The 23,225-nt window shown below is 42.9% G+C and overlaps 1 long non-coding RNA gene across 1 annotated transcript in view; it reads left to right on the top strand.

Moving 5' to 3' along the window:
- Positions 1-536: 536 nt before the first annotated feature.
- Positions 537-23,225, top strand: part of LOC102006725 — a 48,617-nt gene continuing 25,928 nt past the window's right edge. The window contains exons 1-2 of the long non-coding RNA XR_001235824.1: positions 537-702; positions 18,047-18,152. This is a non-coding gene — a long non-coding RNA (uncharacterized LOC102006725). The remainder of the gene's footprint in view (positions 703-18,046; positions 18,153-23,225) is intronic.

Below are 23,225 nucleotides of genomic sequence, written 5' to 3'. Positions count from 1 at the left end.
TATACAACTCAGGAAAGGAGCACTCTTTTAGAAGCAGTGTGGCCCTAGAAATAATGTCCTTAAGCTGGTGGCTCCCAGCTGAGGTTGATTTTGCGGTTTCTGGAAGTAATTTTACATGCTTGAGGCATCTAGTGGGAGGAGGCCAGGGAAGTTACTGAACAACCCGCAATGAAGGACAGTGAGTGCCCTGACAAAGAGCAGTTGAGGCCCAGAAGGCAGCAGTGTTGCAATGGTAAGGAGCAACAGGGAAATGACACCCAGGATTTGGAGGCAAATTTATTTAATGTCAGATGGGCACTGACTAGGAATCAATTGTTCCTCAAAATGTCAGGCCCTGATCTCTGGTGGTCTAGGGTTTATATGGGATAAGCAAGCGGGGAGTACAGGGGCAGAATGGCTTGTCAACTGGGGATTGGTTCTTACAACATGCATCCTAGTGACCAGCTACGCATCACAGTGACCAGCCATTTCTAAGAGACAACAGTAACAGGAGCTGTTACCTGAGCAACTAACAAACTGAAGTGTACTTGCTGGGGGGAGGGGATCTTTTGTTACAATGTGGCAGAGAAAGCCAGCATAGGTATTGAGTTTGTCTTCTCACTGCTTCCCATGTCCTGATTGGTTCTCACTGAAGAAGCCTGAAGGATAGAGACTCCACAGAAACTCTGGATGTGTGGGCAATGGAATTAGCAAGTCAAGGCTGTAAGTTTTTAAATACTAGCCAACTTTTCTTTTCCCTCCCTCCCTCCCTTCCTTCCTCCCTTCTTCCTTCCTTCTTCCTTCCTTCTTTTTTCCTTCCTTCCATCTTTTTTTGGCACTGGGGATTAAATCCAGGGCCCTTGCATTAAACTACAATCCCAGCCCAATTTTATTTTTTTTTATTTTGCAAAAGAGCCTTGCTAACTCACTAAATTGCCCAATCTGGGCTCGAATTTTTGATCCTCTGGCCTCACCCTCCTGGAGTGCTGGAACTGGCTGTGCTGTCACACCAGGCTACAAGTCAGCATTTCTATTTTACCTTCTTTGTGGAGTACACAAGATAGAAACATAATTTTAAGGAACATATGCGAGAGAAATTTATTTTAAGGATTTTCTTGGAACAACATGAAGTTTATTTGCAAATATATATTCATGTTTTTGCTTAAAGAGACAAATACTTTCTGAGAGAGTTGTCATTACAGGATTTTGTTGTTGTGAGAACATCATAGAGTATATTTACACAAACTAAAGATGGCTATAATGTCCCTAGGCAATGTAATTGTATAGAACCATCATTGTATATGCAGCCCATAGTTGATCAAAATGTCACTATATGGGGCATGACTAGAATTCCATAACTAGAATCACAGTTGTTAAAACTTCTGCCAATAGTTTAGCACTGATCTATGAGTGTGCGTCATTCTCTTCTCTTATTCCTAAACACCTGCCTTTATGTCCTGGTGGCCATGCCTTCCAGTTGCCCTTGAACTTTACGTCACTAATTGAGCCTTGAAGAGAAAGACCAATGCCTTCATCCCTCCTTAGACCTCCGGTAAAGGCCTGGCCACTTAACTCCGGGCACCTGCCATGAGAATCATGCGGCCAAAATAAGAAGGAAGAAACACTACCTGGAAAGGAAACAAGGACTGTGCTCGAGACCAAGCTGGAGTGTCTGAAAGTACAGGCCTTGAGTCAGGACCAAAGTCTTCCTTCCAATGGTGGTGGCTCCGTGTGGTCTCTGGGACTTTGGGTTTCTAGACATTAGGTTATCATGAGATTGCTGTGCTCATGTCATACCCTGAGATGACACTGTGTCATGCAAGCAGAACAGAGAAACATCAGACACAACCTGGCCTGCAGGTGGAAAGTGCAGATCTGGGCATGAGGGCTGAGGAAAGGCTACCACTGGGCAGTTCATGCAGGCAGATGAGGATGCAGCTGGACCTCATAAGTGTGGGTCCAGGGGAGCAGGAGAGGCTGCAGCCCCTGCCAGACAGCAGGGCTTCCATTGTACAGGAGACCATTCACATTCCTCTCACAGTTCCTGTGTTGATGTATATCAGAAACTGATTTCTGCAAGTGGGGACGACGTGTGATTTGTAAACACAAGCACACCAGTTGGCATCCCTGCTGACCCTGCCTGGGTGTTTGAGTGCACAGTGATGGGCATGATTTGGCTGCCTTCCCTGGTGGCAGAATTCATCAACAGGGGTGAATAGATGCTTCCTACACATCTACAGGCTTGCTTCTGCCTCCACTCCACCTCTGATACTTCACATTTTACTCAGTGTGTCACTGTGTCTCTTCTTTCCCTGGCTGTAATGGTGAACGAGGAATCACCAGCCAAGTAACTTCAAAAACCAGCTCTTCTATGGCAGCCATAGGGAAGAAGTAGAGCACCAATGATCTACAGAGGACATGAGGCCAGACTCCCTTGGCCTTGACACTGAGCAAGGGAGGAGGTGGCTGTTCTCCCACATGTGCTGTTTGGAGTAGGGGTGCATCTTTTTCAAACGTCCTATTAAATCAAGACAGTGATGATCCAAGAGAAGTAATAACATGAGGCATGGCTGTGCCACATGATCACCTAAGAATTTCTCACAGTGCTCTCCGGAAGATTCTTTATCTCATATGCAGCTGAGGAAGCTGAGGATGAATAACTCTATGTCCTCAGATCTGTTACTGCTAAAAGTAGGACTCAGGCTTGGCCCAAATCTGACCAAGGTCATAACCTTTAGGCAGTATCCACCTAACCATCTGGCCTTAAGCAGTAAGCCTTGTCTAACTGGCTTTAACCACATAACCTCACCTGGTCCCCACTTCCCAGCTTAACCCACCTGGATTTAGTCACCTGGCTTAATCATACTGGCTTTAACCCAGTTCCTCTAGCCTGATGGCCTTACCCGACTGACCACTTTGCCATATCCATTTGGTATTAAGCTCCTGACATTAACTTACTGGCCTTAGCAACTTATCAAATCCATATGGCCTTACCCACCTAGATTTAGTATGATCCGGGCCTTCATCTCTTAGCCTCAATATACTGGCATTACTTCTCATAGCCAGAGGTCCACTGGCCATACCTGGCCTTGACCACTGAGTCTTACCCACATGACTTACCCACATGTCTTACCCACCTGGCCTTAACCTCCTAGCCTTGTCCTCGAAGTCTTTTTGGTTTTTTTGGTTTTGGTTTTTTTCCGGTACCGGGAATTGAACTCACGACCTTGCGCTTGCCAGGCAGGCTCTGTGCCACTGAGCTAAATCCCCAGCCCCTTGTCCTTGAAGTCTTACCAGCCTGGTTTCAATCTCTTACTCTCCTCTTTCACTTTCCTCTTCTTCCTCAGATGGGAGGAATCCATGCCCTCATCATCTTTGCCATCTGTAGCTCCATTTCCTGTTATGTCTTCCACATTGGCCAAGCCCTACTAGCCCAAAGCTGTCTTCCCTCCTAGCAGTCTGGGCTTTTCCTTTTCATAAAACGTGATAGAATTATCCCAATAGAGCATGATAAGATTTGGCAGAGGTGGCCAGAGAGGGCTACAGTGCTGTGTCTGCTTGTGATGCCACATGCCTCTCCAGGTAGCTCTTGTCCGCCAGGGAATTGTTGAGTGCCTGGGGGCTGGTGGGCTTTGTAGGTCTCCAGACACCATAGACTTGGCTGTATGTGGATCTGGGCAGCAGTGGAGGCGAGGAGTGCAAGAAGTTGGGGCTCAGCACCAGGGGAACAAAAGTATTATGTATATCTTTTCAGAGCTCTAGGAAAATCCTTTTTTTTTTTTTCACTTGATGGAAGCCAGAGGAGAAAGTAAGATGAAAAGGTTAAAGCCTTCTCTCTGCAATGATCCTGAAGCTTGGAGCGTTTCAGGTGAAATTCTCAAAGTGACACAGTGGTGAGCATCTCCCAGTGTGCATTTGTGCTCACCTTGTTACTTCCTCAGGTAAACTCCTGGGGAGGATTGCTGGATCTAAAGCATATGCTTTTTTGACTTGATGTGCCATGTCTGGCCCATTGTTGATGCATTGGTGCTCAGTTGTGACAGCTTGTAGAGGGCAATTTTAGTGTACTTTGTTGCAATATTATTCAAAGAAAACTTATGCAAAAGCTCTCTTTGTCCTAAGAAGCATTCATTTGTGGAACATCAACTCAGGCTGTTGTGACTGGTCCAGGTCATCATACCCACTTCACAGCGTCAGCCACACTAGGAGCCCATGGTTCTTGGTATCAGGTTCATTTGAGCATTTCTTGTCTTTTTTTCTAATTATTCTTGCACATAAAATTACCTCTACTCCTTACAATGAGGCCCTAATATAGTAAGTGTCTCTTGAAGCTTGCTATGAGGGAATTTGAAAGTGGTAACCATGTTCCCCATTAGTCTGGTAACCCACATCTGCCCCTGGTGGTCCATTTGATTCTGGTCAGCAGTAGTCTGGGAGCCCAACCATGTCATCTACCTCTGGTCATTCATGGCCCCTTCAAACCAGGTCTGGATGCCTCTAAGGGGCATGTTCTGTTGTCCTTTCCTGTCTGTCCTCTTCCCTGGTGTAGCGTAGAGCATCCGAGAAGACTTGGCTTCATAACTTGAGCAAGTCTCAGCCTCTTTAGTGCCCTGTCAGGCTCAGCTACCCCAGGCCCTCTGTTCATGGTGGCTGTGCAGCACCTGGCTCTCTCAAAGTACTGGTCACATGATCACCACCTCCCCCTGGACCTCAAGGTTGAGGCACAGGCAGCCTCTCTATGTGGTCACCTAAAAGTACAAAACATAGATACGTAGTTAATCATGGGTTTAGTACATATTTTATAAAACCTCTTCTTACATTGGTGCAGATGTGGGGAACATTTTTGCAACATGCAATATGCATCTTTATCCTATTTTGTGACTTCAGTTTTCCACTCAAGAAGGCACTTGCTGTCATAGTTTTTAGTGAGTACATGATGTTATTTGCTACCTTTTGTTATGTAACATCTTTTTTCCACTGAGCTCTTGTGTCTTTTTGTTGACCATTTATATAAATTACCTTTTCTGGCAATGTCTAAGGCACCTAGAGGAAACCCCTGGCTGTATGTATGGTATTACAGGTCACCTTACCCGCTGGAGGATAGGCCTTGGGTCTTGAAGTTCCAGGGTTTTTCTAGGAATGCCCTGAACATGTGGTGAGTTGATCTTTTTTTCTCCATGCATTCCTGATTTAACCCAGACTTGCTTTTGATGCCATCTTCCACCAGCAGATGAAAGAGCATCCTCCTTTGGAATGTCTTTACTTTCTTGTGCTTCAATATTGTGTCTTTCAACTTTAGAATAGGATTCTAGGGAGTGGTTGAAATTTAGCAAGGAGATGTGGTCAAAATTTAGGGTTGCTCAAATTCAGTAGTGTAGCTGGATACAAAGTCAACCCTCAAATATCAATAACCTTCCTGTACATGAATAACAAACTCACTGAGAGAGAAATTAGGGAAACAACACCTTTCACAATAGCACCCAAAAAATGAAATACCTAGGAGTCAACCTAACAAAAGGTGTAGAAGATCTGTACACTGAAAGCTACAGTACTCTGAAAAGGGAGATTGAAGTGGATATCAAAAAGGGAAAGCTATCCCTTGCTCTTGGGTAGGAAGAACCAATATAGTGAAAATGGTCATACTTCCAAAAGGGTTATACAGATTTAATGCAATTCTGATTAAAATTCCAATAGTATATCTCACAGAATTAGAGAAAATAATCCTAAAATTTATATGGAACCAGAAGAGATCTAGAACAGCAAGGCAATTCTGGACAACAAAGGCAAGGCAGAGGGCATCACAATCCCTGACTTGAAATTATACTATAAAGCTACTGAGATAAAACAGCATGGTGGTGGCAAAAAAATAGACCCAAAGATCAATGGAACAGATTAGAAGATGCAGAAATGACTCCCGACATACTCAGCCACCTTACCTTTGACAAAAGTGCCAAACACATTCCCTGGAAGAAAGAGCCTCTTTAATAAACGGTGCTGGAAAAACTGGCCCTGTACATGCTGAAGATCAAAATTGAACCCATATCTTTCACCATACACTAAACTAAATTTGAAATGGATCAAAGATCCAAATATTAAAACAGAAACATCAAATCTGTTGGAAGATAGAATAGGTAAAACTCTTGAAGACACTGAAGTAGGCAAAGACTTTATGAATAAAACCCCAATCACACAGGAACTATCACAAAGAATCAACAACTGGGATCTCATCCTCTTAAAAAGCTTTTGCACATCAAGAGAAACCACCTACAGAATGAAAAGACAACCCACAGTACGGGAAAAAATGTTTGCTAGCTGTACCTCAGACAAAGGATTACTACTGAGAACATATAAAGAACTCAAAATAATCAAACCTCCCAAATTTAAAGACTCAATCCAAAAGTGGGCATCTGAGATGAATACACACTTCTCATATCAAGAAATACAAACAGCAAATAAGTATATGAAAACATGTTCAACATCACTGGTCACTTGGGGTGCAAATTAAAACAACACTGAGATTTCATCTCACACCAGAAAGGATGGCTATTATCAAGAAGTCCATCAATAACAAATGCTAGAGGGGCTGTGAGGAAAAAGGAACCTTCTCCACTGTTGGTGGGAGTGCAGACTGGTGCAACCAAGGTGGAAATCAGTGTGGAGAGTCCTCAAAAAACTCGGATTAGAGTTCCCTTTCAACCCAGCTATTCCCCTTCTGGGTATCTTTCCAGAAGAATTAAAAACATCGTACCACAGCAATATATGTTTTTAGCAGCACCCATGTTTACAGCAGCACACTTTATAATAGCTAAATCTTGGAAACAACCCAAATTCCCATCAACTGAGGAATGAACAAAAAAGATGTGATCTTTTCATACAATGGAGTAGTATTCAGCCATAGAGAAGGATAAACTGGAGACTTTTATAGGTGAATGGATGCTACTTGAGACCATATTCATAAATAAAATAAACCAGACGCATGTGTGTAAATATCTTATTCTCTCTCTAGTGTGAGAAGCTGAAAGAATAAATAAGATGCAAAATGTATAATAGATATTGTAAAATGGGAAGAAACTTGAAAGAGAAGGAGAAATGGGATGGGGGAATGGAGAAAAGAAGAAAGGGAAAAGCTATATATATATATATATATATATATATATATATATATGTGATAGTTAAGATGGTTATAGTTATACTACTAATTCCTCTTAGTTCATTGAAAAAAAAAGGTTTGTACTAATATTGTTTGGTCAATTAAATGCCAATATCTTGTACTCTGAATAACTAATTTAAAGAGGGCAACATGCAGTGTATTAACCATTGTTACCCTCCTATTATCTTGTTTTGAAATTTTGTTTTTTTTTTTCCTCTTTAAAATAAAAAAAAAAAAACCCTTAAGGTTGCTTACACAATTCTTGACATGTGGTAACCACAGTTCTCCTTGTGAACTTCACCCTCTCGGACAAATACCTGTGCACACACAAACACATATACACATACATGTACACAGGCACACACCCATAGATTATGGATAAATTTAATCTGGTTTTTTGTAACAGGAAGAAAGACCTCAGCTATGGGAAGAAGGAGCATAACTTCTGGTCAGCCTGTCCAGTGGCTAAGCACTAAGGAAAGATTCAGGAAGGATAACAAATTTCCTCTTCCTATTTGCATATTTCTAGCCTAAAAGACATTTTAACACTCAGCAAGGGCCCTCGGTCCAGGACCTCGTTTGTAGGCATGAACTGCTGGTCAGTGATATGCTGCCCCAAGGCGCTGGGAGGCTGCCTCGCGGGCTGTGCATTGTTGGCCAAGAGAGACTGTGTGGACCTGACTAGGACACACTGCAAACTTGGCTTAGCACCCAGGGCTCCTCAGGAGCCTCTCGGGCCAGTGGTCACCTGTGTGTGTGTCTGTGTGTGTGTGTGGTTTGTGCAGTCAAGGCATTCTGCTTCTGAGATTAGCTTTTGGACTGTAGCCTCTCTGCCAGAATTCAAGTAAGACTTACTTATGAAGCCTGTTTTCCTCAAGTCTAGAGGAGTCCAGTGACCACCTCATCTGGAGCTCTTTTGTGTGTGTGATCCAGCATCCTCAATGTGAAGGCAGAGGCAGGAAATTACTCCTGAGCCCTGAGAATTCAGAAGAGATCTCTGCTTTAGTTATTGTTATTTGTGTATTAGGACCATGAAGGGACAAGCAGGCAAAGTGGCTGCATTCCCGTAATCAATCTGGGTGCATCAGCAAGCAAAGTATTTCCAATATAGTAACCCTTACATCATTAGTATTTGATAATTTAAAGATGTGCTTAAAACTGTTTTTGAGAAATACACTAATGCTCTTTTTTTCACAATTTAAGATCTCCTGAAACCTATAGGTGTTAATGGAATATGATCAGAAGCTATAAAAATGTGAATAGACTATTTTTAGAATTCTTTTCTCTTAATAGATTATAGTGATGCAGACTATAATTTTTTGTAATATAATTCCTTTCAAAAGACTTTATAGGAATTTCAGATTCTAAGCATTACTGTTCTAAGTGAGTAGGTTCCTAGGCTATGTCAGAATATAATACGTAATCATCTTCTAGCTGAAATGTTAGTCCTCCTCCCATAAAGAATTGTGTGTGGCATTCTTTTGACGAGGAAAACATGATGAGCATTCTAATTTTTTTGCCAAATTAAAAATGAGGTACCATTTCACCCTTGACATTTGTCGGAAAAATGATGAGTCTTACTGAGTCAGTAGTTGGCAGAGACCAGGGCGGGGTCCAGCAGGATGCAATTGGTGTTTGTTCTGGAGTTGCCCACGACACAGTGACAAAGCCCCAGAGGGGCACCCAGGATCTAAAGTCTGCAAACTTCCCTTTGGGGTGTTTGCCTGAGAAAACCTCCCCAAACGCAGCCCAGTAATAGCAAACAGATTGTATTTTCATCTACCATGAATATTCATATAATCATTTTGTTACAATGAAATAACAAAAGGTTAGCATTAAGGGAACTCAGTTAGGTCTCTCTATGAATAAGTCTCAAAATCAATGAATCTCATAAGAGAGCGAGATTTTTTAAAATCTCACATGTACATAAGTCCATGTGTTGTTCTTATGTTCACATACATGCCTAAAAAAGTGTTAGAACAAGTTGAGTGTGTCCATCCAGCCTTTGGTAGTTGCAGGTGGGCCAAGTGGGGGGCACTGGAGGGGCTGGGGCTGTGGACTATAATATTAATTCCATTGCTGGCCGGGGATATAGCTCAGAGGCACAAGCGCCTGCCTGGCAAGGGCAAGGTGCTGAGTTTGATTCCTGGTACAAAAAAAAGAAAAAAAAAAATTCCATGGCTTATATTTCTTCCTCCTTTAGCAAACTTGAGCAAACATGATAAATGTATCATTGACAAAAGTTAAACACAGGTTAAACGGAGCAAGATCATAACACTGTCCTCTGTAGGCATGTACCACGTAAGACATTTCTGTCAAGGACAAGAAGCATCCGTAAAAATGGCTTCGTAACATTAAATCATACAGTGATGTCATCGCCATTTCCCTGTGATATTTACGCAATGACAAAATTACTGATGTGGTATTTCCCAGAATCCACTTTCTGTGATGCATGACTTTATTTGAAAAAGTTCTTCACTTGCAGAAAAGAATGGCCCAACCAGTATCAGTACCTAGGAATCAGCACCCCTCTCAGCCTGCACTCCCTGCCTGATTTTGTCCTGAAGTCCCCTCAGGTGCTGGAGCTGGGAGGTTGATATATATCGTGTATACCTTGAATATATGCAATTTTGTCAATTAAATATTCTAAATTAGAAATCACTTGCATGAAACAATTAAACAGTAAATATTTGCTTCCTTTTCCTCTCCTCTCCATCTTTCTCCTTCACTTCCCGGTCTGTCCCCGCTTCTGCCATCTCTCTCTTTGTGTCTCCAGTCTTTCCTCCTTTTCTCCTTTTCTCCCCTTTCCCTCTCCCTCTTCCCCGCCCCTACAAACTCCCCTCTGCCTCTCTTCTCTCCTTCTCCCTGTCTCCTCTCTCTGTGTGATCTAGGCTGGTCCCAAACTCCTGAATCACAATAGTTCCCACTCAGCCGCATGCCACCACCCCAGGTTGGTTTTCATAAGAAAAAGGTCTTTTTTGGTTGTTAAGTTTATTATTTACTTTTTTTTTTTCGGTCTTTTTGAGACAGGTTCTCGCTATGCAGTTCAAGTTGGCCTTGAGCTCACTTTGTAGCCCAGGCTGGTCTGGAACTCACAACAACCCTCCTGCCTCAGCCTCCCGAGTGCTAGGATTGCAGGCATGCACCACCACGCCTGGCTAAAAGTCTTTATTTTTCAAAGAAAGGAAAAATCCCGAGACAGATGGTTTAATTAGTTACAGAAAATAATTTAAATGTATTGGTATTGATTAGTAAAAGCTTTCCTATAACCCAGGTGAATTAAAAAGTGAGTATCTTTGCAGTAAATTTCTAAACATCTGTCTTGGTCAACCTAGGTTACTAGGCAAAAATATTCAGTGTTCAACGTAGCAGCAAAATTCGTTATACAATGCATTTTTAAAACGCAATAGATGTCTTTAAAATGCAAGAGAGTAAGACTAAAAATTCTGTCACACAAAAGTGAAAATGACATATTTGAAAGTCTTACTGTTTATGTGGAGGTTATTGTGATGCCCATCTCATGGAATCAGAGGAAATCACCTACTTGGTGCTAACCCTGAGAGAAGAAGCTGGGAGCCTGGAGCTGTGCTCACAGACTCAACAGGCAGTCCTTGGGGAAGGCTGGGACAGACCAGAGGGGACCAGAGGCTTGCTGGGAGCGAGGGTTTTCCCTGTCCTAAAGCAATGAACTGAACATCAACCTCGTTCCTCACCTGAGGGCATCAAACATTTTGAAACACAGATTTCTGGGGGCCATCTACTCAGCAAAGACTCCTCCGGGGGCGTTGCCCAGCTGCCCTCCAGCATCCCACCTCTTTCCCACAATGCCACCGCCTAGTCTACCTGTTTCCTGTGTCTGGTTTCTCTGCCCTTAACATCTATTTTTAAAATTTTAGCACCTCATTTGATGCTTTATTATATGCAATGAAGTATTTCATGATATGTATTTCCTCTTATGGTTCTAGGACTGAGAAACATACTGGACACATACACCTCTCTTAGCTCACATTTGCTGAAAGAATAGATTTTTCTATCTCCATGTACATCAGTCTTCTCACTTGCTTTGTGTGCTAAGGTTTTCTATGTGTTTAAAGAGATGACAGCTTCCTCATAAGGCATTCTTTTCTGGAAACATAACTATGATCTTCTTAAGGAAATGTTAATTATTTTTTGGCATGTTTTGCAACCACATAGAGGAGTGGAATAAAAGTTAATTCTAATCTTTAAATTCTATTCTGTAATTGTCATAGAATCAGACCTTTGAGGCTGTTATTTGTGATCACACAGTCCACCAGCGGTACATGACCTCAGAGTGGCTAGAAGCCCCCAGTGACCTGTCCAGAACCACCAAAGCACTGGACTCCTGAAGTGCCTGGGGAGGGAATTAGACCAAGCAGTTCTCACCAAGACAAGTCCCCCAACTGAATGACAGGGTAAAAGTGAAGAAAGTTAAGCTCCAGTAGAAGCATCATCTTCCCCAAAGTATCACTCTTAGCCTTAAGAAAACCAGCGAATCTTAACCTCCACATCCTTGTGTTGCGAGTGTGATGTGCTTGTGATTTCTTACCTTTGCTCATTAATCACCTAGGAAGCAGCTCATGCCAAAAACATCAGAACTGTCCAGTGTCAATACCACACAGCAAGTGGTGAGCATGGAGCAGGTGGGAACCCCAGCAGCAAGTCGGGCACTGGATGAGTTTTTGGCCATGTGGCACTAATCTTACCATGAACACTGGGTTTTGGCTTAGGTTGGGTGTGAGGTTTTTCCATTTGCTATAGGAGTTCAAGGCAGATAATGCTAGGATTTTTTTTTACTTCCCTCAGTGACTTCAGAAACATTGAGAGAGGTGATGGTGCCCTTGTGTGTACACAGGCTTGTTTAGTGGCCACAAGTATGTCTCTCCTGGAATGAGCTTCCAGTAATGGGACAGGTGGTTTGCTGGGTGTTTGAGGGCTTGGAACTGGAAAATTAGACACAGCCCAGCCTCAGCCAGCTTTCTGTTCCACTTCTTCCCTCGGCCATCACAGTCCTCTTAGTCTAACAGGGGTTTCTTGTGTGTTCGCATGAGCTCTGTGTATTTGCCCTGACCTTCCTTGGCATGGTGTGTTTGTCCGCCATGCATCAAGGGCTGAGAAACCTAAGAGGAGAAGAAGTGTTGTGGTCAGCAGGCAGCCCCAGGAAAACAGACAGGGGCTCCTTCCTTGGTCGGATTATAGGAGAAGTGCAGGTTGCTGTGTCTCAGCCCCTGGAGTGTCACAGGGTGCAACATATTCCCCCTTCTTGGCTGGTGTGTGGCTGTGCTGGTGGTTAACATTGGTTTTTACTATTTTTTTTCCTTGTCTGTATGCATTTTCCTTTTCTTCTCTGGTTGATAGATTGTAAGTAGATATGAGCCCATCAAAAGCAAAGCATCCACACAACATCCTGCAGTCAGAGTTGGGACCCCTAGGAACTGCGTAGGGCAGGCTTTACCTGTGACTGGAGGTGAAGGGTGCTCATCATGAAGGCAGGGCGGCCTTCAGGTCCCTCCTCTGGGCCCCTCCTTCAAGGTAGTCTAGGGCTTTCAGGATCTTGAGACTCTCTAGCCCTTCCCTCTCAGTCTAAGCCTCGACTGCCGCTGCAGGGCTTTCTGGTATGTCCCGGGCTTTGGTGACACAAGTACCTCTCCCACACCAGACTCCAGGCTGTGCTCTGCCCTTTGTCCCCTCGTCTGCTCATCTCTACTCTTTTCCCTGCAACTGCCAGCATGCCTGCCCATGCTCCTGTCCCATCTCCACCTGGGCTGCTCGCTTGTCCTCTGAGGCAGGGCCAGCGCACCCTGGGTGGGAAGACACCCTGTGTCTGGAGTGAGGACTGCGGCATCCTTCAGGTATCCTTCAGTTGTCCCCAGGTGTCCCTCGGGTGCTCATTAATTGTAGCAACATTCCATTTTTATTGCCATTATAAACAGGTGTAAGGAAAATTAATGTGAGATGTATTTTATTAATATAGTTTAAATTTTATATGGAAGTTAAATCACTGGCTTGAATTAAGACATTTTGGGTGAAGCAAACACATGCTGTTTTATGCTTTGCAAAATCTCATTGCTGTGAGTTTTTAAAAAGTGGAAATTATAAACACTTCCTAAATCTTTTTACATATATGAAGAATCAAAACAAAGGAGCTAACTGATTCTGACTTGGGTTGTTCTTAGATCTTTGATGCTCACTAATCAGAGGCCTGAGGATACCACACCACTGGGGCACCCTTCAGAAGTCTTTTGAAGCCCTAAGAGCTTTTTAAACCAATTGTACTGTACAGTTTAACATGTGTGCAGAGCAGTGCACAAAGCAGAGTGAGATTAGCTCCTGGGAGCCGTCCCCCGTGTGCACCACCCCACTGGAGAGAAAGAGTGCAGAGCATCTCCACCAACTGCAGCTCCCTCCCCAGAAAAGGAGCCTTTTATACTCAAAACGACCATTTCTCTGTAGTTTTACTACCTCAGCATGCCTCTGTGGTTTACTTTCATTATTTTGGATTCTTTATGTCAACGAGATCACATGGTGTATTCAGAAATTAATTTATTTTCAGTATTTAGAGTATGTAATATTAAGGCGAGGAATTTCCAGGAAAGCCAGCCAAACGTAATTTTAAAGTGTGTCATTTTCCTAGTCTTCTTCTCGATAGGAAAGGCTTACAGTTTCTTCATCTAAACCCTTTTCCCCTGAAGATACAGCACCACTTGCCACTGGTAGCTGAGTACAAGTCTGAAATACAAGGCCATTTTGTGATTCAACTGAGAGAAGATGACGCTTCTATTAGTATTGGTTTGGTGGATTTCCAAATGAGAACATGTTTTGTTGTGCTGTAGCCTTGTATTTATACTCTTAAATTTTATTTCCTTTTCAAAATTTAAATTTCCCTAGCCACAGCCTGGATATTAACAACAGCAACAATACCAAAACCCTTGTGTTCCATAGAAGAGTTTAATTAATGTTAGTAAATGCCCAAATAACAATTCTAGAAAGTATTCAATTCATAGCAAGATAAATTATGGTTGTTATGTTTTACTTAAGAAAGTCTGAATGAAAGGAAAGGGCGCTCATCTTTCTACTAGAAAGAATCGAATTACTTCTAATGTTTGGCAATGGGGCAAGTGCTAAAGGGTGAGTCACCAAAGAGGCCGGATAAACTCACAGGCTGGAGGGAGACTTTCAGCAGATCTGACATTTGGGCTGGATTTCATGGATTCCTTGGAGTTCTGGAAGTGGAGTTTGGGGCAATAATTACCATAGAGTGGAAAGCATCTGGAAATGCCCAGAGGAATGGAAGTCAAAATCATCCTGGGGTCTAAATTTGGGAGCCCAGGGAGATATAGAGTCTACGCCAGTGATTCTGAACCCTAGCTGTACCTTAATCCATCTGGGAGCATAGGAAAAATTCCGATACGCAGACCCCGCCCAGGGCGAGGTAATCAGAACCTCTAGGGAAAGGCAGGTCCAGGCCTGGGTGTGTTTAGAGAGCTTCCCAGGTGACTCTACGTGCTGCCAAGGTTGAGATGCACCGCTGTGTGCATCCTGCCCCAGAAGGCCAGAGCCACTCTTACTTTCTTGATTTCCCAACACCTGACCCTGCCTAGTGAATGTGTCACCTTCATCTCAGGCATCGTGTCATGTAGGCCCTGGCTTGCATCTTACCTCTCTCCCTCCCCATTTCTGATCAGTCAGCTATTAACTCTCTGGGATTGAACTACTTGTAAGTGCGAGGTTGAGCCAGGCTGCCTGACTTGAAACCAAGTTGTAGACTTACTGGGGGAAGGTAGTGGGTGGCAGTAGGAGTCTTGTGTAGAAATTTAAGAACATCAGTTCGGGCAGGAGTGGCGAACCTATGGCATGTGTGCCACAGCGAACTGTTTATATCATTGAAAGCTCTAAAAGGTTTGCCATCACTGGTAAGGATTGGGTACTCAGAGGATTAATGAGTAAATATGTGTACAGCATTTATATAAATATATACAAATTAAATGTATGTAAAGTTTGTATGTACTTATATACATGTAAGTATATGTACAGTGAGTGACTATATATAAAGGAGCAAATATGTGTATAGTACTTGACACACAGCAAGCACTCACCACAAGCTGCTGGTAACTGTTTTTATCACTGTTCCCACCATTCTTCTCAAATCTTTTCCTTCCTCCATTTAACCATCGCCAACCTGTGGTTTTCATGCTCTGTTCCATGGAGGAAGGGAGAGATTTCAGAATGATGCCAATAGCTTCCCAGATATTTCCTCCTCTAACCCTGAGGTAGGGTAGGAGAGATCCTGGGTGCCCCTGGAGGTGGAGGTTGGAGTCTAGGATTCTGAGGTAGGTGAGATATCCTCCCTGAGGTCCTGAGGGGAAGGAGTCTGAGAAGGGCTGTGGAGAGTGGGCCTGTGTTGGTAGCCATTACTGAGTCACATGGAGGAGCAGGAAAGCAAGTGGAGGCCACAGGAGGGTCAGGGCAGACATGGCAGGGGGCGAGGGGCAGGAGGCAGCCTGGGGTCTGGGTGTCAGCAGGTCTTTGGGGAACTCAAAGAAAGAATCTGGAGCTAATATTGGAAAGAGCCGCCTGACTGCAGTGGGCCAGAGCACTGACTTAGGCATGAAGCATGAGACCTGGAGAGGCCACCCTCAGCAGCCATTCTTTCAGGAAGCAGTTGAACAATGTGTCCAGTGCCTCAGGGAAACGGCATTCTCACTCCGGCATTCTGCACTGCTGCATCATTGAACCTGGGCACCTGGCCCTTGTAGATGTGAGAGGCAGTGGGCGGGTGGGGAGGAGCAGAGCCAGGTCAGACTGGTTGGGACTTGGGCGATACATGAATGAAATCACTGTTGCAGCCAGAGCTGAGACTTGAGGTCATATTCAAACCATCAGTGTCTATGTCATCCTTTTCCAAAGAAGAAAAAGTCTCCTTTGATGTGAAATACTCTAGTTTTGGACTTAATGAGAAATGTGTAAGAGAAGAAATGAGTTAAATTGTTATCTATTTTATAATTTGGGGCATTTTTCAAAAAAATAGTTGTTCCTTTTTATTCATGGAATGCCGTACCCCACCCATTATATGTATTCATTTAGGAGAGGGCTGCAGTTCTGAGGGTGGAGTCTGATAAATCAGATCTGCATCCATTTCCTTGACTATAGAAATGTAATTAAGCATGGGAACCTTTATTTGTGTTTTGAAGTAGTGCACGCATCACTTACTAATCATTGCTTGAGGACATGCTAATTACCAGCATGGTGTTGGAGAGTACTGAAGTACCCACGTGGGAAATAAATAATTCCTAGCTGGCAGGCAAGGTGGCAAAGCAGGCTGGGCCAAAGACAGGCAGAACTCCTGTTAGGAACTCAGGATTTTTGGATCTGGAGTCATGTGAGACCCAGATCCCGAAGACTTAAATCTTTATCTGTCATTTCATTTTGAACACTGCTTTTTGGATACTGCCCTGATGGCCTAAGAGATCAGACAGTATATGTGGTCAGGGCTGGAACACTGCCAGGGAGGACCATCTGCACCTTTTGGGCACTGGTGATGGCACTTGTAGATTATGTTGAGGAAAACACATAGGGTCACCCTCTCTTGGTAGCTCAGACTTTTCAGATAGAAAGTCAAGCACTGGACACATTAGCTGCCGCCCTGTAAAAGGTGTGTTGACTGCTTTAGAAATGTTGAATTTTAAAGAATTCACAGCTACACCCATAGAAAAATCAAGAGTTAATAAAAGTAGCCAACGCTCATTTGTGCTTGCTGAGTGCCAGGCACAGAGCTACCTATCGTTTATTTTCATAACTACATGGGGATGATCTTCTAATTTCATTTAACAGATGAAGTAAGCAATACACAGAGACTTCTATAACCTGATTAGAGGGCCCACGCTCATCCAACTAGTGGCCTGTGCATGTACTTGGAAAATGTGTTGCTGTCCTGTTCATAATACATTGTAATATGATAGACCTCGAGTGTACCCACAAATCATCATTGAGAACTTCCCAGCCCCAAGAATATAGTCCTCCTGACAGTCCTCCTGGGGAGTAAGGCAGGAAACTAGCATGCCAGTAGAATCTGTTTCCCGGGTCATAATGAAGTGGGCACAAGTGTTTGTATCAGGAAAATGCTGGTTTAGTTGGGGAGGCCAAGAGAGCCTTTAAAATGCAGTATGACAGTAAGGGTGTCAGGGCGGGAACAACATGAATATAAGTGACACGAGGCAGTAAGTGCAAAGGACCTGGTTCAGGAGTGTCCTCATCATGTGGAGTGCCAGGAGGGGAGGCTGGCAAGGGATGGAGTGATGGGGACCCACATCACAGACAGCCTTGAGCATATCCAAAGAGACTGTTAGCTAGGCTGGAGGCTCTTGAAATACAGTTCCAGCTTGAATCATCTAAATCCAAACACGAATTCCTCTCTTACCTCCAAGCCAATTTTTCTTTATCTGGATAAACAGCCAGGAAGGAAAGCTGAGGCCAGCCAACAGTGTCCTTAGGATCCAAGCTTCCAGTGGCATTCTGGACTTCTGGTCACCCAGTATGATTCCTGAATGCAGCCATAGGTGTCTATGTGGGGTGCTCACCAGATAATAAGTGACTCTAATGAAGAGATTGCTCCCAGTCAATGTCTTCAAACTCTCACTGTCTCCACAGATGGGGAACGAAGAGAGGCTCCGCTGTGGAGACAGGAGTTCTTGCTTCAATTCAGAGTTAGAGCAGGCAGTGTGCTGCTCTCTTGTTCTTTCTCATTTCCTCTGTTCTCCTCCAGGCCTATAGTGGGAGGAGGATGTGAGAATTAGGTTGAAAGATGCTGGGAGCCATTCCTGCCCTGGAAAAAGACCCTAGAGAGACTTCCCTGCCTGATTGGGGGATGTTGAAACATTCCAACTTCTTTTCATGCCTTAGGCCTGTGCTGAAGTTCACCAATATGGTGTCGAGTCACTGAACTGACCCCCTGAGCTGTTCAGATGTCTATTTAAAGTTACAGACCGTGGAGCGGCGGCGGTGGCCGGTAAGGTTGTCAGTAATTTATCCAGGGATGGGTTTGCGCCAGTGCATGTGTGTAAACACGTTTTGCAGCTGAAGGGTGAGAGGGTTAGGCCTCAGCATAGATTATTTAAATTCATGTATGAAATTTAAATTTTCTTTTTTTGTCTTTTTGAGACAGGGTCTCGCTATGCAGTTCAGGCTGGCCTTGAGCTCACTTTGTAGCCCAGGCTGGCCTCGAACTCCCAACGATCCTCCTGCCTCAGCCTCCCGAGGGCTAGGATTACAGGCCTGCACCACCACACCTGGCTGAACTTAAATTTTCTAAAATATTCTTTTAAATACTAGTACTGCTGAGGGGCATGTACATTTTGAATTATAATCTGGATATATTATATGTTTTATTTTAAAAACTATATTGTAAAATGATAATCACATTCATGTAAGTAATTTTTTTCTTTATTAGGATTTAATAAAATCCATTAGTATAAACTTAGGGCTCCTGAAAATGTAAGTATCTTGATTATAGCATATGATTCTCTAATTTATTTTAAGAAAATAACGTTTATGTATATTGTACTTATTTATTGTATAAGTACTTTTTTCTCAGAGACACAATTAAACAAGTGACTCCCAGGATGCTTCCCCAGTGACCAGTTTTGCAAATAATTGTGAATATAAAAAATATAGTACTAACAGTAATTTTATTTGACACCTACAAATGACCCCAAGCAGTTCAGAGCAGCATAACTCATGTTCATATACCGTATGTAACCATCTGGATTATTTTCTTTGACAATGATGCTCCTTTGGAATGCTATGGAGCTCCCACGTGTTTCTAAATGAAATGAAAACCAAACACTTTTAAGAAGTCTTTTCTTGGTCCTGAACAGGCATTCTCAACTAGCCACTGCAAACTGAACATGGACGCAGAGGGGGCTCACTCTTCTGTGGAAACTGGTTGATATTTGAGGTGAATAGAAAAGCTGACATCGCGTATCATTTGGGAGAAGAGCCTGGGGAAGGCAGGATGCCCTCCCTGGCTCAGGCTTTATTTTTACACCCTTCTTCTTGGAGGGATTTTTTTCAAAAGATTTCCAGTAAAGATTTTTTTTTTTTTTTTTTTTGAGCTTTGCCTTCCGGAAGCCTAAAATCCAAGTTCAACTTTACAGCATGTTTACCAAGGAAGCCTGAGGGAAAGATTGCATTTACCTGTTTGTGACATTCAAACACTACATATAAAAGGTCAGAAGGATATTTGTGGAAATGAGGGTGAAAACATCTAAAGTGCTGGCAAAAACAGACTCTGAGGAGATTGGGTCTGTGTACAGTGCAATAGCAGGTGTTCTTTTCACACAGCAGGCACAGCCTTAGTCCGCTCATGTGACATGAGTGCTCAGTTCATTTTCTCAGATCCTTTACAAGAAAGGTGTTGATGCTGAATAGGGGGCCTGGGTTACCTTTGGCTGTAGTGTTTGACTAGGAGGATGTTTGGAGAACCAGAAGCCTGACGTGCAGATAAAAGTTGCCTTGGCCTGGGGGCGTGTCTCCTTGGAGCTGTGGGAAAGGGATTCCCTTGCTGTCCTACGGAAGACAGAAGGTAGAGAGTGGGCCTGGATTCTTACAGCTCTTATACTTGCTGCAGCTAAATTTAAAAACCATATCCTATTTTCACTTGTAGGTTTCCATTCTGTAAAACCCATCTAAGAAATTCATGGCAATTAAGAAGGCTTTTATTTTCCAGAAGTTATTGCAGAATAGGAAGAAATATAGATTGATGAATATAGCAGAAGCTGAACTTACCCCAAAGGAATACATTTCTTAAAACCAATTTGTAAAAAAAAAGCCAAAAAAAAAAAAACCAAAAACACCCCAATTTGTATATGCAGCAGGAGGTATATTTCTTAATTATGGTATTTTGAGATTTTAAAAAATGTACTTTTATTTTCCTACATCGAAGAAAGCATTCCAAAAGTGTTGTTGAATTTCAGAATTAATCTGCAGTCATTTCAAAAGTAGACTATCCAGGCTATCTTGTTTTTTAAAAAGCTTTTTAAGTTTTCTTGAATTTTTATTCAATTTCCCAAGAGAATTAGTATCAAAGGAATAAAAAGACTTAGTTTAATCATAAGTCACAATGATCATTCATGGTTAATGGGGAAAAATTACTAACTGGAGATACTGAGATTTTCTTACTGGAATGCAGCTGAGAAACAGTTTATGGGAAGAAATTATCATTAAATTTACTGTTACTTACTGTTCATGCCATGATATTAGTAAGCAATTTTATTTTCTTGTAAATGTCTTAAGTTATTTTAAAAATATTTTCACTATGTGCTCATGGGTGTGTATAATGGCTTAACTAGCCTGCAAGTATGCATGGAAATTCCTTTTGTACAGCTCTTTTTGTTTTGTTTCTTTATTTTCTAGCTTGTGAAAGATTGAAAACATTTTTCAATTCCATTAGATTACAGTGTAAGTCTGGAGAAAGCTAAGGCGATGGTCCATGCAGCATGATTTTATTACAGAGGCCAAGTCCCAAAGCGGCCATCAGGTTGTTCTTAGTCTTCCTTAACTCCAATATAGACTCCTTTATGGTGTCCAAGAGTCTGTTTCTACCCAGTGTCACTTGAGCCTCACAAAAGTGCAGCTGAAGAAATGAACACAGGAAGTGGGTAGACGTCTGCCCAAGTTGCTCATTGCATCAGTAGTAGAGCCTGGCTAAGAGCTGTCTGCCTTTCACTCCTAATGTTACCTTTTGCCCATGGAACAGGAAGTGGTTAGATCTTATAGGCTAAATCACAGTTTGTGCAAGCTGTTCAGGCCCTGGCAGGTAAATCCAATTTGAATTTTTGTCTGAGAAGTGCCATTCACCTTGAAGGGTTTTGTGCATAAAAGAATTACCTGGGAAGCTTGAAAAAGATAAGGTCTCAGGCCCCACAAGAAATACTGGCTTACTGCCCTGGGAATGGGGTGGGTTTGAGGTTGTGTAAAGCTTCCACTGAAGCCAGGTGTGGTGGTGCATGTTTGGAATCCCAGTAGCCTGGGAGGCTGAGGCAGAAGGATCACAAATTCAAGTCTAGCCTGGGCAACTTAGCAATTTAGTGAGACCCTGTCTAAAAACAAAAAGTAAAATGTGCTGCAGGTATAGCTCAGTGCAGAGGTCCTGGGTTCAATCTCTAGGACTGAAAAAAAAAATGACACAAACCTTCCCCTATGATGCTCATGAGCTGCCAAAATGAAGAGCTTCACTGGAGGGGTACTAGTTCATAGAGAGTGCAGAAATTTACCTAAGAGGGGCCTCTGAAAAGGATAGACCCCAGCATTCCTTTTTTTAAAAGATACTAATGGCAGGAGGTTTTTAATATTCTAGTCTGTCACTAACTTGTGCTCTCTCTTAACCAAGTTCTTACTTATAAAGTAGGATAACAACCCAGGTTATTGCATGGGTCATACAAAGTACTATTTTTGGAGTCTCTGAAGTTTGTAACCTCCGTGTAACTATGAAGTGTGCTTATGTCTTGTATACTATCAATATTCTATCCAATAAATGTTGACCAAAAGTGCCTATTACAAGTTATCATGGGTTGAGAGCCCAAAATTGAAAAAGGAGCAAGTCTCATTCTTCTTCCTCAAAAGGCTCTAGGGTAGTGGAAGCACTAACGTATGAGCATAACTAACTACTTTTCACATACTGTGTATTATCACACTGATGGGTACAAAGTGCAGTGGGTTTCCCAGAAAACTTTACCTGTGTGCTAACACATCACACACATGGGAGACTCTTGCTCTGGGCCTGAAGGGAAGAGAAGAGTTCCTGAAAGAGAGAAGATAGTGCTAGAGAGAGGTGATGGGAATAAGCCCTTGGGTTCAAGGCCTGGCGTAGTCCCAAGAAAATGGAACACTGGAGGCCTTTGTGGAGGTAGATGGGGATCACTGAAAATATTCTCTTTGCATTATAGACGCTGGTGATCTTTAAGTATTGTGAAGATCCTTTAATGTTTGCTAGTGGCTTAGGATGGGGAGTCAGAGCAGCTTGATGAAGGCCATCACATGATGACCATGCCCGGTGAAATGAGGAGAGTTGTCCACATATTTCCTCTGGATTAGCTAGCTCTCCTAGAGCAGAGCAGAAGAGAAGGCAGGCAAGAAGCCATTGCACAAGGGGTACATTGATTGCACAGACTTTGGACTCAGGGGTGTGCTCTCAAATTCCAGTTCCACCACTTCCAGATGAGGTCTTGGGGATACTGATGAGCTTCTGTAACAATCTTTATTCATGAAATGATGATGAAAGCTCTGATGTGGCATTTAGTGAGAGAAGGCAGCTAAACTTCCTAGCATGCATCTGTTAATATTGGATCAATTCCAGGTTGGAGAATGCTCTCAGCAGAAGATGGCGAAGACTTGGAAAGCACTTTCAATAGGGTGATTCCTAGAGCTCAGTTTTGGAATATGAAACACTGAAACAAAGAGATGGTTGAAAAATTAGGCTTTAGAATAATATGGCTAAGGCTATCACAGGAAGGCTTGGTAAGCTTCTGGGAGCCCAAGACCCCTGACTCCACCCACCACTGCCATTGCAGGAAGGTGCCCTGGACTTGGGAAGCCTTGGTGAGCTGTTAGGGAGCCTAGACCTCTTGCTCTGCCCCCTGCCACCACTGTGGGAAAGACCCTGGGTTCTAGGAAGCCTCAGTTTGCTTTCAGGGAGCTTAAAAACCCACACTCCACCTCCTGCTGACATCGCAGGGATGAACCTGAATTCCTGGAATGACAAAAAGAAGGAGCAAAATGCAATCTCACCCACCATTCCACCCAGAACAAGTCCAGGAAACATCAACATAGAAGAACATGGAAGTCACACCCCTAAAATTGCTGAAATGATTACAACTGAAATAAAGAACTAACTGCATCAGTCTATAGAGAAAATCAGATCGAAAGTAATCACTCAGGTAAAAAAAAAGAAATGACTAACATAATGAAAGAATTGCTCAGCATATTTAAAGAAGACCCAGAAAAGAAAAATAGAGGAGCACAGAAAAATGATGGAAACCTTGAATAAACAGTGTAGAAAAGAATTAGAATGCATGAAACAGAT

The sequence above is a fragment of the Chinchilla lanigera genome, unplaced genomic scaffold (genome assembly GCF_000276665.1).
Source record: "Chinchilla lanigera isolate Chin_1 unplaced genomic scaffold, ChiLan1.0 scaffold00048, whole genome shotgun sequence".
Taxonomy (NCBI): domain Eukaryota; kingdom Metazoa; phylum Chordata; class Mammalia; order Rodentia; family Chinchillidae; genus Chinchilla; species Chinchilla lanigera.
The sequence above is the reverse complement of the archived record's forward strand: the minus strand, read 5'-3'. Positions and strand labels throughout refer to the sequence as shown.